The following is a 15,999-nucleotide window of genomic DNA, read 5'->3' as shown; positions in this document are numbered from 1 at the left end:
GCGCGGGCGAGGGGAGGAATCCTGTAGGGGCGCGGGAGAAGGGAGGTCTGGGCGAGGGGAGTGTTAAGCACGCCTCTGGTTTCCTTGTAACTTAGTCTGGCTGTCCGCAAAAGACCTAATTTGGGGCTTGTCTTCAGAAACCTGAAGAATTCTCAGTCGTTCCCGTCAGAGCTCCAACACTTTCAGGAGAGACTCAGCGAAGGCAGGGAAAGTAGAATACTGTTCTGTTTCTGAGGCTTTAGAATTCAAAAAAGACCCCACCAAAATGCCCCAAAGTGTACCTTTAGCAGTCGCAGAACAAATCAAGAAAAAGCATTACTTTTACCTCAAGGCAATTTAAATTCTGCATTTTATTTTGTGACTGTACATTTCTCTTTTATACCTCTTTACTCTCCCTTTGTGCCGTCCCTTAAGGAAATAGGCTGGGTATTTCTTATTCTTTGTGTTCCTTCTAGTTCATTGTTTTCTTTTAAAGAAGTTCTGCCTGGTTTTTAGGATTCCTGAGGGAGCTGTTTTTGCCTGCTGATGCAGTGCTTTCTACCACCAGACCATTTACTAATTTGCCTGCTTCTATGCGAAACAACTAGAGATCCTCATACTATGGTGATAAAACTACAATGGGCTGTTTCAAGATGACCTGCCTAAAAATCACACTGGAAATCACTCATGATATCATGTAGGTTGTAAATGTTTTCTGCTAGCAATGCTGCTTTTTGGTTTTAACCAAGAATGGAGAAAGTGAAGGACAGAAAAAGGAAGAGCAGAAAATGAGGGTTGAGTTAAAAAAGAACACTCAGAGACTGAGGTGTAAGAGGCAGACAGTTCTTCAAGGCCCCTGAGAAGATTTGGTATCTGAGATAAACTATGCCTCTCTGACTCCATGGGCACAGATTGCATCCATGCCTTTTCTGCTTGTCTTGCTTTCCTTTCACTGAAACATTACTTACTGTTTTGAAAAGATTACTTTGACCCACAACTTTTGCTGAAGCTCACCAGACCAAGCCTTGCTGGGGTATTGTCATTGGCACCCTAGAGAATGTGGAGCGCTAATGATGAGTGCTTAATCCTTTACTCTGCCCTTCTGTGAGCCTGTGCTTCTGTAGGGTAAATATTAGCAGCTCTTTGTTCACTTTGCTTTTATTCTTTGTTATTTGTTCACACTCAGGTTGTTCTAGGCCCAAGGCTGCTTATTCTTCCTTTGGATGGTAAGTTCTCTGGTAGCTGATGTAGAAGGCCTGCTACCTACCTTAGACCTCTCTTGCATTTTTGGACCAAGAGATAACCTGGGTAGTTAAAAAGGTTCCAAGCATTCTGTGATTTCTGTGCTATTCCATGACCAACTAGTAAAGGAGGGCTTTGATCTGCCTGACTTCTATCCTAGAAATTCCTCCTTGTATTCTTCTTTCTTCAGACCTTAAGAGTAAAGAACCTGTAGAATTCATAGGTTTTGTTCATACACTCATCAATGTCAAATTATCCTCTCTAATTTGCATTGTAAATAGAGGCTTTGACATATGATGACACATTTCTTCTGTTTTCTGAGATAACTACCGAATACCTGTTGTATTGTTCAAAACTGACATCTCACAAAAAATCATTAGGAAAATCTGGTTCTCACAATGCTATGTACAATGTTATAATGGCCATTGCAAACTTCAATTTTTGTACTGTCCTTGCTTTTCAGGCTTTTTTTTATAGATTATACAGTTAAGCAAAAAAATAACCTACTTTTTAGTACAAGTCTACTTCTTACTCTACTGTGTCCCAGGGATACCTCTTAGATTGCTGAAAATAGGAAAAATCTCAATTTTCCCATCTCTCCTATTTTATTTGACTGTTATCTAAACAAAACTTGCTAATTTTATTTCTAAGAGGTCATAATCCTTTTTTTTCCAGACTAGAATTTTTCTGTTGGAACAGAATCTGCCCAGATACTAATCCAAAAATAATTTCATAGCAGGAACCCAGCATCCTGTAAATCCAGGCTAATTCTCTTCTCTCCCCTCCTTCCACCTGAGTAAACCAAGCTGAAAATATTTTTTACTTAGCTTGTTTACTGCCAAAACCACTCGGATTCAAATCTCCATCGTCTTCACAATATTTCTTGAAATTATAATAACTGTGATCTGTGTTTCAGATCTCAGTGATTTCTACTCAGGAAAACCTTAATATTTTTTACTTTTTTGGGTCTTTCCATTAGAAATTGGAAAGGAAAGAATCTCATGTAATAAATGTGTAGGTATGGAGATCATCTAAGGTGTAAAGATTGTACTTATTTCATCACCTAAAAGTACGTGAGTGGTGAGTACAGATTGAGAAGCACTGGATTAGTGATCTCTTAACTGTGATTATTGGGAAACAGACAGATTCATGGAAATCTTGGGAGATTTCTGTTGGAACTTCTTATGGGAATCAGGGGCATCAGATCATCCAAGAAATTGACAGCAACCACTGAATCCAGAAAAAAGTCTTTAAGGATCATTGTCCAGAAATTAATACAATACTTAATTTTTTCCAAGAAAATGGCTCACAACTATCCTTCATTCTTAGACAGGAATAAGGCACATATTCAAGGACTGAGATATTGGAAAAGGCAGACTGAGACTGAGAATTTAACTTGGCAAGAATTTCCTCTTGTGCACTGAACATAGAAAGAGTTCTTCGTTCTTCCAGCCAGCAACATGCAAGCAAATTTGCAAAGTCTGAAAATGCAGAAACAGCAAGAAATCCTTGAAGTTATGTCTTGGCTAGGAGTTCTTGTACTCACAAGGTCCTGTTTGCCTACTACTCTAAAAATTTTTGACTGGACAGAAGTGCAATCATATTTTTATTTCATTGTTGAAAGAATCTGAGGCTGGTGAATCTGTATCAATGACAAAGTATGTGAAGCAATTAATTGGTATTACAGCTCCTGAGGGTCCCTGAAAACTCTGATAGCTGGAATCTGAGGCCATCAGCAGTGTTACAAAGAAGCCATAAACCAAATGAGACCCCAGATGAGGGGGTGAAAGAATTTTGTTTAATTTGGACTACCCTTATACTTACTGCAAAGAGAAAGGGAAAAATATCAATTACAGGGCAGTGCCACCAACCTGGCACTTTATGAGTTACGGTATCAGAAACTCTGTCAGTGGGGATGTTTATCTTTCATCCCTTGAGGCCATCTCATCAGCCATGAATATACACAGACATAAAGTTTTAGGCTCTGTTACCTGGTTTTACAAGTTTGTACTCCATGACCAGTGCTATCCATTAGAAGAAAGCTCATCAGATGCAGCTGGAGTCCAAAGGAGCCATTTATCACTTTTTCTGTAAGGCTGTCCTCTCCTTAGGTGTGCTGGGTCCAGATGGGTTGAACCAGCTTACAAACTTGCTGGGTTTGAGCAGAACATCCTCTGTTTCCTTTCCCTCTAACTCTTGGCATGTCCCAGATGCACGGTGGCATTTGTCCCCCCATGCCAGCTTGACCTGTGCTGCCTTTGGCTCCTCAGTGAACTGACTCAGTGCACTGTGCTGGCAGGTGACTGACAAGAAAAACAAGCAATTATTTCTGCTGTCACCATACCCTTTTCAAAAACATGTTTCTCTGCTCTTAAAAGACAACAGGTGAATGCCTGCAGATGTTGTGGGGAGACAGGCACCTTGTCTGGTCCTGGCTGTATCAGAGTGCATAAACCAGAAAGTTTTTCTTCACAGAATAGATTTCACACAGAAGTTGCAGATATCACCAGTGAGCTAGAGATTGCCAAAAAAATATATATTTTTAGCATGGTGAATTTTCCCCATTGGAATGGTAGCCTAAATGTGTAGAGCTGAAATATACAGCAATAACTTACAGGAGTTAAAGCCATTCACTTGCCTAGTACTGCAAAACCTCACAGCCTCCCTCTCTAACTATTGTCAAAGCAGTACCTCAGTGCTATCTATCACCCAATTACTATGGCACAGAGAATTCTGCCAGCTGTTTTGGTAAATATATTATATGAAATCTTGGCTGCTCTGAAGACTGAGGCAAAACTTCCGTCACTACAGCAGCTTTCTACTGTCTGTAGCAGACTTGATAAAGAAATAGATGTGATTTTCCCCTTTCTCTGTGTTAGGAATGTCAGAGATTTTGCCATCCCTGAGATCATAGTCTAGCCCAGTTTTGATATTTTAAGGAAATAGATCTAAATGTAGATATTTGAAATATTCAGTAAGATTCTACATTCAAAGTCTTTGCTCTGCCAGATGCATCAACTTAGAAATTAAAATACAGGGTCGAGAAAATACTACATAAAAAGCAAAGCAAGACAACAGCAAAAAACTTTGTTTTTCTACTGGTTTTTCCATCCTACTATTCACAGCACAAAAGATGAGAAACTGGAGAAGCATAGGCATAAAATAAATCTATTAAAAAACCCCATGATTCTGTCACTAATGCAAACAAAAATTAAATGCTAGCCTAAGCTGTTACAAAAAAGACTACACATGTATTTAAAGAAATCTAAGCAAATACATTTTTCAAAGACCTGGAAGGGTATCATTTTCATTTTATATAGTAGTAGTGGGGTGCCTGTTCTTGAAGTGTAGAATAGCACAGAGAGTTATAGAATAGAGAATAACATGTTCATGAAATGACAGTGTGAGAATCATGACTAGATTTTTTAGTATAAAAACAACAGAGAAATTATAAAAGATAGATCCATCATGATGTGTGAAACCAGGAAAGGGAAAAATGAAAAAACTTGTAGTAGACAGAAGTAATGGACAGTACTGTACTTGAAAGAAAGATTAATTTAGGCTAGGTATATAGACATTTTCTTCTAACACTAAGGTTGATCAGACAGTATGACAATTTGTCACCAGAGTTGAGGTAAAATAATTAATTGTCTTTAAGGAAACACTAAGCACATTTATGAGGAGACTAATATAAAACCATCATTGCTTGAAGCAGGTGTTTGGGTTAGGTTATCCAAGATGCTCCTTTCAAAACCATTGTTTATGGTCCTGTGATATCTTTTGGTCAGGCAAACATTCCCTTGCAAACTGATGTTAAAAAAAGCCTAAATCCTAGGGATTTTTAAAAGGTATTTGACAGCCTGGCTGATGTCAATAGCAATTAGGAAGTTTTTATCGTAATGTGTCCAATACATCCAACATGTTATACCAACTTGGAGATACAGATAATGTTCAAGTTGTAAATCATATCACCTTGTTATGTTTTATTTTCCTGCAGTGTGAAAGATTTGGTTCAGTGAATATGAGTGTAGAATCTTAATAGTCAGCCAGTAAACAGAAACAAAGTTTTTTGCTTTGTTAGTAGTATTGCATCTTACAACATCTTTTTAAGTACTTGCATGAAGCAAGAAAAATAATTTTACTTCCTACATAAAACATAACTAGAACTGAGACTACATTTCTGTACAGGGGCTGGGTGTGTGTACAAAGGGGAGAAAGCCAGAGAGGGAAAAACAATCTCTCTATTAAGGCACAATGTTCTTATGGTTTTATGAATTGAAAGAATAGATTATTCTGTCTTCTGGCTGGAAGGGATATTTATAAAGAAAAATGGACAATTCACTGTGAGACAGACATATATTAAAATTAATAGCTTAGTTTTATTTTTGTGGAATTTGAAATGATAGAGAGCCATCAAGAATGAAATTTTTGAGAGATGGGGGAATTCAACATTGATCCACTGTTCAGGTCTTTTGAAAAATTGTCCACATATGAATAACCCAGAAAGAGGAAACATTGCCATATATCTGAGTGTGTGTAAAATCTATTTAAATTTAGTCAATAAAAGGCTTCTCTCTATGATAGCTATATATGAAAACTGAACAGGAAAACAAAGAGATTTATGGGAAGTAAGTATAGAACAGAAAAATAAATGTATGAATAAATATCTTATAAAATTGTCATTTATCAAAAGAGAGTGGAGGTACTCTGACAATTTACACCTTTTACACTCTGAAAACTCCAGTGTTCTGGTACTAACAGTTTCAACCTGAACTCTAATACTTAGAGGAGCCTACTGTTTTTAAAGCTTTGAACTGACCCTGAAGGAGGCTTTAGGTGGCAAAAAATAAATTAAAACTAATCCACATGCCTTTCTAGACTCATTACTGCTGTCAGACCTCTAGTTGTTATTCAGTCTTTGATTTTGTCTTGATCTCAGCTGGATTTTTTGCAAACTACAGAAGCAAGCTGTTATTTTCAGTTTTAGTGCTTTCTCTGATTTTGAGCCATTTTAAGGGAAAGATGCTGCATTTACTTCCATTATATACAAGCTGTAACAGATCCATTGCTGTTATTTATACACCCTCACATATGGGTATGTTCTGCTGATTCCATCACATGCCAAAAATGTTTCCGGTGGTTTTGATTCGTTTTCCTTCTGACAAAGAGAACAGATCATTCCTCTACTCTGTGTTGTTTGGTTGGTTGTTTTTGTTCAGCTTTCTCCAAAATATATGTTTATTTTCTCAAATTTCTGTTTGTTTTTTTTTAAATATACATCCACTAATTCTAGAAATCAGGTGAGCTTAACTCTGTCATAGTCCCAATTCATGTTTGTTTTTTTTTTTTGTTCTCCCCTTTTATATTATAAACATCTCTATTCTGTACAATTCTTGCCTTTTCCATACTGTTTCTAATTAGTTTTTCTTATGCTACTTTTTTTTAATGTGGCATCTTATCGTTCTGGTTTTCATTGCTCTCTCTAATGATATCATTAAGCTATAAAATGGAACCTAAACTATGTTCTATTTGCATTATTATGGTTGCCTTGCATTTTGTCTAGGTCTATTTAGTCTTTAATTTCTTGCAGGATATTGTATAACCATTGCTTGAAAATGATCAATTTTGATGAAATTTCTACTTTTCTCTATCAATGCATTTTTTTCCTCCTGGGTAAAGGACACATGAAGAAACTGCCTCAAGAGTATCATTCCACTTGTAAATGTGAGGATAAGATTTTATAACAATTGGTGCCATAAAAATAATTATTTGAGAATTAAAAAGGACTTAAACCAGAAGGAATATCTGAGGGGAATAATAAAGCAGAATATGCCAGAAGCAGTCCTTTTTTTCTGTAGCCAGAAGCTCTTTCCCTCAGTCTAGCATAAAGGCCAAGAAAAATAGAGATTGGCAATTTGTCAACCCTTTATACACAAGTAATATTAAGAAAGTAATTTTCACAGAGATAGACAATGCTTCCTTTGGTTTGGTTCATGTCTCAGCTCTGCACTTCCCAGGAAATCTTTTTTGTTTCTAGCCTTATCTTGATAAAATTTTTAAGTGAAGGACAAATATTTGTTAATGGTGCCACAATAACATATTTTAAATTGTTAGTGGTGGTGAACACTTGCAGTCAGGAAGTCTGAAAATTATTGCATAACCAAAAGCATGACTTATTGCTCTGTAATTCCAGTGTCAGATCTAAGATAATAAGATGCAATTTTCAGTGAAAGGTTTTCAATGCAACAAATTAATTATTTTGGTAAGTTTATGCAGTACTTAGTACATAATAATGTAGAGTGCTCAGTGATAGGAATTATTTTACAAAGCATGATTTGAGATTAATATTAGAAATGAATTGAGGATGTGATTGCTGTTGTGGTACCTGAAACGCCTCCATTCCTTACTGTAGAAGTTTAAGTGAGGTGGCCCAAGAAAGGCTGAATTAACTGTGCTTTGTTTTTTCCCAAATCAGATCTGACTAATAGGATTTTTTGCAAATCATGTAAAGAGAAATAACTTGATAAGCAAGAATGAGTTTGCTGAGATCCAGCTTTTGCACTGGTTTGTTGTTGGTCTCATTTCACAGAGAGAAAAGCTGAGGCACAGAGAAATAAAGTAACTAGCTCAAACTCACACTTGTGGCTAAGCTAGCTATGCATTAGGTCTTCTGCATCCCTCTTTCTTCCTGTTATTTTTATATTTAATAATAATAACCTTAATAATAAGGTTCACCTTTGGAGTGAGCCACAGATTGGGAAAGAGAAATAAAGAAATTAGGCATAAAAATAAAAGGAGCTATTTGGTACAGGCCATGTAAAAAATTGAGATTAAATGCAGAATTCCCCTGCATTCTGATTTCCAATGATGGCTATTGGCAAGGGAAATGCTTATTCTTTGTGTCAGAAGTGGGCACACTTTCAGCTTCCTGAACTAACATGAACTATGGATCTCCTGTGCTCATGTTCTTGGAACAGTGATATTTTTATGTTTGTCTTCTATAATCTTTATTGCTGCTAGCACGAGCTATGGTAGCTATACACTGCTCACTCTTGTAGGTCTTCTCTAAACTGATTAAATGTTTCATCTGCATATTGTTTGTGAATTTGAATGTATGCACAATTATGATATTTCTCTTCCAAGTGCAATAATCCTTAGGCATTTTGTTCAAATGTGTAATTTTCTCACTATTCCCTTTGAATCTTCAAGCTGAAATGTGTCATAAATCTTTTGAATCCTGTTCTCTTGCATAATGCAATAACATTGAATCAGTTTTCTGATTTAGTAATTTCACCATTACCACCATGTAGATTTGCTCTAGTCTCCCTGTTACACCTTATGGAATTAAATTTGTAGATGGTGGTAAAACAGTGGCCACAACAGGGCTTTGGGAACTGGAAACAGAAAAAAGAATCTGTAATAAGTTACATGATTGCAGGCTTGAATTTTGCTTACTATAGGTAAAAGCCACCAGTGACAAGGAAGAGAATAAATAGCTCTCCCTTTAATTGTAGCTTTGGAAACAGTGTAAAGCAGGTCTGATATGAAAGACACAACAGTGCTTTCAATTATGTTTTCATAAATGCAAAAAACTACTGATTTTTTTTCTGATATGAGCAATGCATTTTATTACTTTTTCATCTGCTTGTGTCTTTCTTATGTGTTTGTGTCTTGTTTTTATAGCTGTGTCTTACTTTGAGTGTATAAATTTCTTTGTTCAAAGTCTTCTTACTTTGCATTTCTAAAATACCAGTCCCTGTGATGGACTCCTAAGAATTCTGACAATACTAAGATGATGTAACTTTTGTGTTGCATTAGAGATCTTTCTACTGCCATCAGGACTGTAATCTGACTGCATAGGGGACTAAATAAGAAGATAGAGAGGTACTTTTTACTCAGAAAAAATGTGAAAGAAGACAATAATGAAAGCAGGACAACAAACTAGGACACAACCACAACAAAATGTCATGACCATGATGATCCAGGAAGGAGTTCACTATGACTCTGAGGGATGGGGCTTTCTTATTGCTTCAGCATTTGTTTGTGTCTGTTGGGGAAAGTAAGATTATGTACAAAACTTGAGTGATGTTATATTATTATATTGCTTTTGAGGCTGAAAAGTCAAGCCCTCAACAGATGGGAAATGGTGCAAGAATTAAGACCCACATGCAAATTTAATTTGACTTTTTGTGATTATGCTTTCTAATTCCATCTGCAATCTCATCATTACTTACTGTGTTTTTTCATGGCACATCTGCCTGATTGAGTGCTCACTTTTTAAATAGCTTTTCAGTATTTTGTTTACTCATGTGGCTCCTGTGCCTTACCTCTTGCACTTTTCAAAACCTGTTCTGAAGAGCTGAACTTTTTCTGAGACTTCTCATGCTGTCTGTATTAGCATCCAACAGCTACAAAAATAGAAATGAACATATTTTCAGAGCATCTCAGTAACATAAGGCAGTACTAGTACATCCAATTTATATCTGGAGGACAGAGAAACAAAAGAAGTTTAAAAAAAGCCCAGTTCCGGCTTGTTCTTTGTTGCCAATGGAGCACATTGGGCATTCAAATCACATGAAAGGCAGTGGTGAAAGCACAGCACCTTATCAATTCAGGTTCAAGTGAGAGACCCAGATAATGAGTAGATGTAATTGCCACACATGAATAGTTTGGCTCTAGCAACTTGCCTGGCATTGTTGGCAATATCATGGAGAGAGGCACAGTAGAACAGAATTCTGCAGAGGTTTTAAAGCAGAGGTCGGTCTTTCTCCTCCTGCTCCCCTCTGTACAGAGCTTCTGACCTGTGGGCCTGTGGCCTGGACAGCTTTCACAGCCCAGCCATGGCTCATTTTCACAACATACTGTTCCATTACACTGGGCCCTGTTGCAATTAAAGTGCATGACATTTATGAAAATTTATTTCCACCCTAAACCATACAAGTGAACCCACTTGAAAAAAGATTGCAGAGAGAAGTGCAAGATAAGACTGCAGAAAGAAGTGCAATAACTGCACTGCCAATGTTTAGTGAGATTCATGATGCTTTAAAAGTAGCTTGCAGCTAATATTCTGACTTTTGCCATTTTTTTGATGGCTTGTTTTTTTTTGAATCAGAAGCAGGAGCAGAATATCCCATAGTGTGATATCTGCCTGGTATCTGCATGATTTGCCTGCATGTTGGCAACAATTACAGCTACTTCACAGCACTCTGCAGCTTGAAGCTGGTGAGGTAACTCCCAGTCATGGCAGATAGTCATTCTTGATGAAGCAGTGAGAGTCTTTGCTGAGGAGTTTTACACATATTTGCTGAGAGCATGTGAATGGTGAGATGTCAATTTTTAATTCCATCCCAGGCACAGTTCTTCCTGTTTCTCCTTAACATCAATCCTTTCTGCTCCATGCCTTTCTTCATTAGAGTATTTCGTGACTCAGTCTCTGTTATGCTTTCCTGGGTTTCTCACATCAGTGTTCCTTTAGAAAGATTCCCACTTTCTCCTTCCCTAGACTTCATGCTGTTCCTCCCCTTCAGCCCTTATGCTCTACCACTGCTCCCTGGGCAGCTGAGACTTCATTTGCTTCTCCTCTCATTCCCCTTGGCTGTCTGAACATGGCCTTCCTGTTCTCACCCAAGTGGTTCTTCATCAGCAAATCTGCACCATTTCACTACAGGGTCCCTTCCCACAATCTGCTTGCCCAGTCCCAGCTCACCAGTATCTGGGACCACCATGAAATCCAGAACATCCATCTTGTCTCTTCTCATTTCTTCACACTGAAAACATCTACTCATTGGCTTTGAGCCATCTTTTTCTTCTGCAGAAAAGATGAGAAGGGACTCATTATTAAGGTATGTGGGGATAGGGGTAATGTCTTGAAATAAAAGAGGACAGACTCAGATTAAATATAAGGAAGAATTCTTTACTGTGAGGGTAATGAGACACGGCACAATTTGCCCAGAGAAGTGGATGCTGCATCCCTAGGAGTGCTTAAGGTCAGTTGGATGGGGTTTTGAGCAACTTAAGTCTAGTGGAAGTTGTCCCTGCCCATGGCAGAGGTGTAGGATTTGGAGATCCTTAAGGTCTCTCACAACCCTTTACCACTTTATGATTCAGTGAACCTGCTCATCATCCTAAACTCATCTTCTTATCTACTGGTCTTGGGTTTCCTCTTGATCCAGCTCCCATCTCTACAGTCTCTCTTTTCAGACTATTTCAGTCTCATCTTCTCCTTGGGAGCCCTTCAGTCCCTGACCTGCAGCATGCACAGAATAAACAATACCTGTTGAGGTTTTACCTTTCAAATATTAAGAATTTTTGTTGAGATGTGCAAATGAAAATTTTTTTCAGGGGTTATATTTTATTTGGAAAAGAACAGATATTCATAAGTAAAAAGTAATCATGCTCTGAAGAAAACTGCAGCATGTCCTGATAAACTGCATATCTCTGTACTATGGGGATAGGGCAATGTGTGGGAAATTTGTTTAAATTTTTTAATAATTACCATAATTTTGGCCCGTGTCCATGTCAACCCTATCCCAAATCTTGGAAACATTTCATGAATTTTGGCTGACTGCTATTATGTAAACTTCAAGAAAAGAATTTCTTCATCCAGATGTCTGGCACACACAATTCCAGCTGGAATAGCTGTAAACTTGATTAAGTTCTCATCTGTCTGAAAGGGAAGCCCTATGAGAGGATGTAAGTTGCAGTGTGAAATATAGGTGATTCAGAAACAGTCCTATCAGCAGCTATGGAGGGTGGCAGGGTGGGTATGAGCCTCTAGCACTACAGGAGTAGAAGTGAACTACAAAGATGTCTCTTTGACAAAGAGTTGTTACAGGACACAGAAAAAAATGGGAATGAGAACTGTGAGGAAGGATTAGAACACTGAGGAAAGCACAGGACAGACGTAGCTTGAAGAAAGCAGTGTTAAACAGACACACCATTTCACAGTCCTCACTGAACTCCCTCATCCACTTGTCCCACTGAATCACCACATTGCCCACGTATTCCATCATGAGACTTGGCTTTGCCATCCCCACTTCATTGCCATTGTTTTAGTAGTGTGTTTCTTGCTATTATCCTGTAATATATAGAAGAGGAGATTGTTCCATTTCCTGGGACTTGGTTTGCTCCTGAGCCCTTGCCTACCCGCTGAGGCCATGGACAGGTGAATGTCCCTGAGCAGGCACTCAGGCCCAGAGCTTCCCCAGGAGGTGCCATACCCAAGAGCAGACTGGAAGGAAAGTTGGCTCAGCCTCACAAAAGCTCAGAGACACATTCCTGCTCGTGCTGTGATTTCTCTCGCACACCGTGGAACAATGGGAGCGAACAGAGTGGGATGACCCATTTGTTTGGTTGCCATGACAATGTGTTACCCAGTACAGAACGCTGCTCTGAGCAGCCTTGCTGCTTGGCTGCTGTGGGATGATGATACTCTAAAAAAATAATGTAAGAGAGTCAGGTATTGTCATTTCACTGCACTGCATTGGCCTCTGCAAGATGGAATGTGCAGCTCATCTGAAGTGACAGAGGTCTGCTCTCAGAATTTAGCATTTGTTTGAAAAGAAGGTTATGGAATTTTTCTGAAGAGGGATTGGATGAACAAGATGGGAATTTATTTTTTTTTAATTCTAAGGGGGGCTAATTTAATTTGTAATGCTGCAAATAAAATACCTAAGGAAACCAACAGTGTGTGATAGCTGTAGGGACAGAACTGTATTCATGTTGCAGCAGAAAGAACACTTTCTCTGGAGTGGAAGCTGCTGAGATCTATAAGTGGATGTGCATTGGAAACATGTATAGATCTTCCTGAGATCTGATTTAGAATGGTGGATAAAGACTGTTCTGTATTTGACACAGATTAAATAGGCAGCTCTTGCTCTCCCTACCATGAGCAACTACCTCAGGTGGTGTAGAAAGGAAAAATACTTCACCACCAGATTATTATCACCCAGAGATAACTTTCTTTAAAGAGATACTTGTTTCTCAAATACAAATCACACAAGATAAATGCCTTTAAGGGTTTTACTGAGTCTTTGAGGCATTTCCTTACTTAATGTTGCAGCTTGATACAGGACAAATATGACTTCTATCTTTAATTTTGTACTTTGTTATAGAAGGGCTTATGATATTATTGTTATTACTATGATTATTATTAAGGATGAGAATTATAGATTGTATTGCTGTAGAATTTAGGTATTCAAGAGTCTTTTACCAGGCTCTGTACATACTTGCTTATTTTTATTTAAACAACTATAGTAATTCTTTTCAAAATGTATTTCAGTGACCAAGTATATAATGTATCCCTCTAAATCAGACATAATTTATTTCTATTCTTCAGGAGATTTGGGAATATACATCTGTTCCTGTCACAGGGAGGGATGTGATTTGCAAATCTCTATTCCCTTGACAAGAGCAGCTCTTAGCAACAGGTGATTTCCCTGTGTAATGCTCCTGGATCTCTCCTCCCTCTGTTTATTTGCTGTTAACAAATTTGGCTCTCCTTGGAATTTTGGTTCAAATTGGCTCAGAAACAATGTCAAAGCAAAGTCTTGAATTCACATGGATGTAAGAGATGAAACAATGAAGACTTGCATTTGGGCATCTCCTTAGTCTACATGAATATCTTCATTCATCAGTTTGACTTTCTTTTCAAGAATGAAGAGTTTCTTCCCCTCTTAATGGAATTTGTTCTGAAGGAATTTTCTAATTTGGCTAGGGAAATTAGGGAAAAAGGGAAAGTATCTGGCAGGATCGAGGGAGATTACTGGAGTTCTTGAGTATTTTTCTAGGTTAACCTTGTTTAATATTTTTAGTAATGATCTTGGCACAAAAATTAGAAATGTGATGAGGAAACTCCTCACATTGCTACTGGACAAGATCAGATCTCCTTAAAAGAAAATGACACAGGAGGAAGCAAGTAGATTAATAGGAAATGAAATGAGATGAAGTTAAATTAAATGGCATGTAAATTTGTTCATTTGAGTACTTGGATTTTAAAAGCCAGGAGCTCATCCACGGGAAATGATTGAGGGGAAAGATCAGACCAGGCTGTGGCTCTGGTACTGATTGCTGTTGCCAGCGACACAGTTGCTGAGAAAAGCAATCCCTGAATGGGCACTGCAAAATCTTCTTAATCTGAAGTGTCCCCACCACACAATCACTTATTCGCATATGGTGACCCAGAGAAGTGACTGATGTGTGGTTCAGAGGGAAGGAAATGGTGACACCTGGGGAATAACCAGTGTGATCAGAAGAGACTGCTGACCCAGGCTGAGAGCAGCTGCTGTCTATAAATATATCACTGAGGACAGAACAGAGTTACCTGTGCACAGGATAAAGCCAGCACCAAATCAGATCGGTTTGAACTGCTCGTTCATTAAATTTGGCTGGAAATTTGAAGAATGTTTACAAAAGAGTATTGAATAATCTTTTAGAAAGCAAATAAAACACATATTACAAATGGGGTAAAACAGCTCTTTTGAAATTGTTACTGTTTGGCCTCAATTTCAACCATATGATTTGTCTTACAGATATAACACTTTCTCCTGTTAGCCTTGTCAAGTGAAGAATGATAAACTTCTAATGCATATCCTGCAATTCAAGGAAATGTTATGTCTGTTTCCATTTTAAGACTTTTAAGACTTGCTTCTTGTTACTCTGGCAATTATCAAGTGCCTATACTAGCAGTTTCCAAGTACTTAGAAGCAGAAAATCTCCCTCATTCTTTCTTTTTTAAAGCTGTTGTAGAAAACAATTAATTAATTTGTTTATATCTTCATGTATAGGATGAGTGAGAAGGGCTTGTTTATGTATAAATAAATGACTGAAAGGAAACTAAATAATTTTAAATGAATGCTACACTTGGAAAAATTTCTGTGACTCGTGGTTAATTTTGTTTCCAAGAACTGCTTCTAAAATGTCATCTCATTTGAGCTCACACATTCACAAGCCTCCACAGTTTAACAGTTTCCTGGGACAATCATCATGAGAGGTCGCTGCAGGACAGAGTTGAACCATGGGATTTCCATTTTTTTTCGTGCAAAGGGTTTGCCCCTTTGCCCCTTGCAATCCAGGTTAGAGCTCCTGTCTCTGAGGTGAATGCAGTCTGGAACCTGTCTCCTCTTAGTAATGGAATTCATCCTTCAGTATTTGCTTCCTTCACGCAGTAAGATATCAGTGTTAGAGACACAAAGTACTTTTGGTGTATTCTTTTAAAGCAGTGAGACCTTTAATGGTTACGTGTTGTGTGGATAACAAGAACAAACTGGACAGTAGAGTTTGATTTCCTGTGTGATTTCTTCAGATGAAAGTCCACGCTTACACATAGACAGCTCAGTAACAGATGTCCTCTCTTGAGATTTAGGCTGGTGGGTGTAAGAATCAATGACAAAAAATGTACAATGTCTGAAAAAATCAGGTACTCAAGAGCATCAAATAAATATTTACTTGCAAATGTGAAAACAAAATCTGATGATTAATTAAACATAAATTGTTCTGTCAGAGTCATTCTGGAAGCAATTTTTATTTACAGGGAACTGCTGAAAATAAACACATTCCTGAAAGCACCTCAGAAACACTTTTTTTTCCTTCTGATCTGTGCAGATATTAGACACCTGATGACTACTGCTTGGGAGAAGTGGGAAAGCAAAATTAGACCCTTTAACAGGATGTGGAAGAACAGCTTTATGAAGAGACCTTACATGGCCAGTTCTGCAAGAAAGGTTTACCTGGGCTTCATCCTGGAGTGATGTCTCAAAGACTGAAAGGTTTCAAAACTCA

Source organism: Parus major, chromosome 5 (assembly GCF_001522545.3).
Source record: "Parus major isolate Abel chromosome 5, Parus_major1.1, whole genome shotgun sequence".
In the NCBI taxonomy this organism is placed as follows: domain Eukaryota; kingdom Metazoa; phylum Chordata; class Aves; order Passeriformes; family Paridae; genus Parus; species Parus major.
This window is presented reverse-complemented; position numbering follows the sequence as displayed.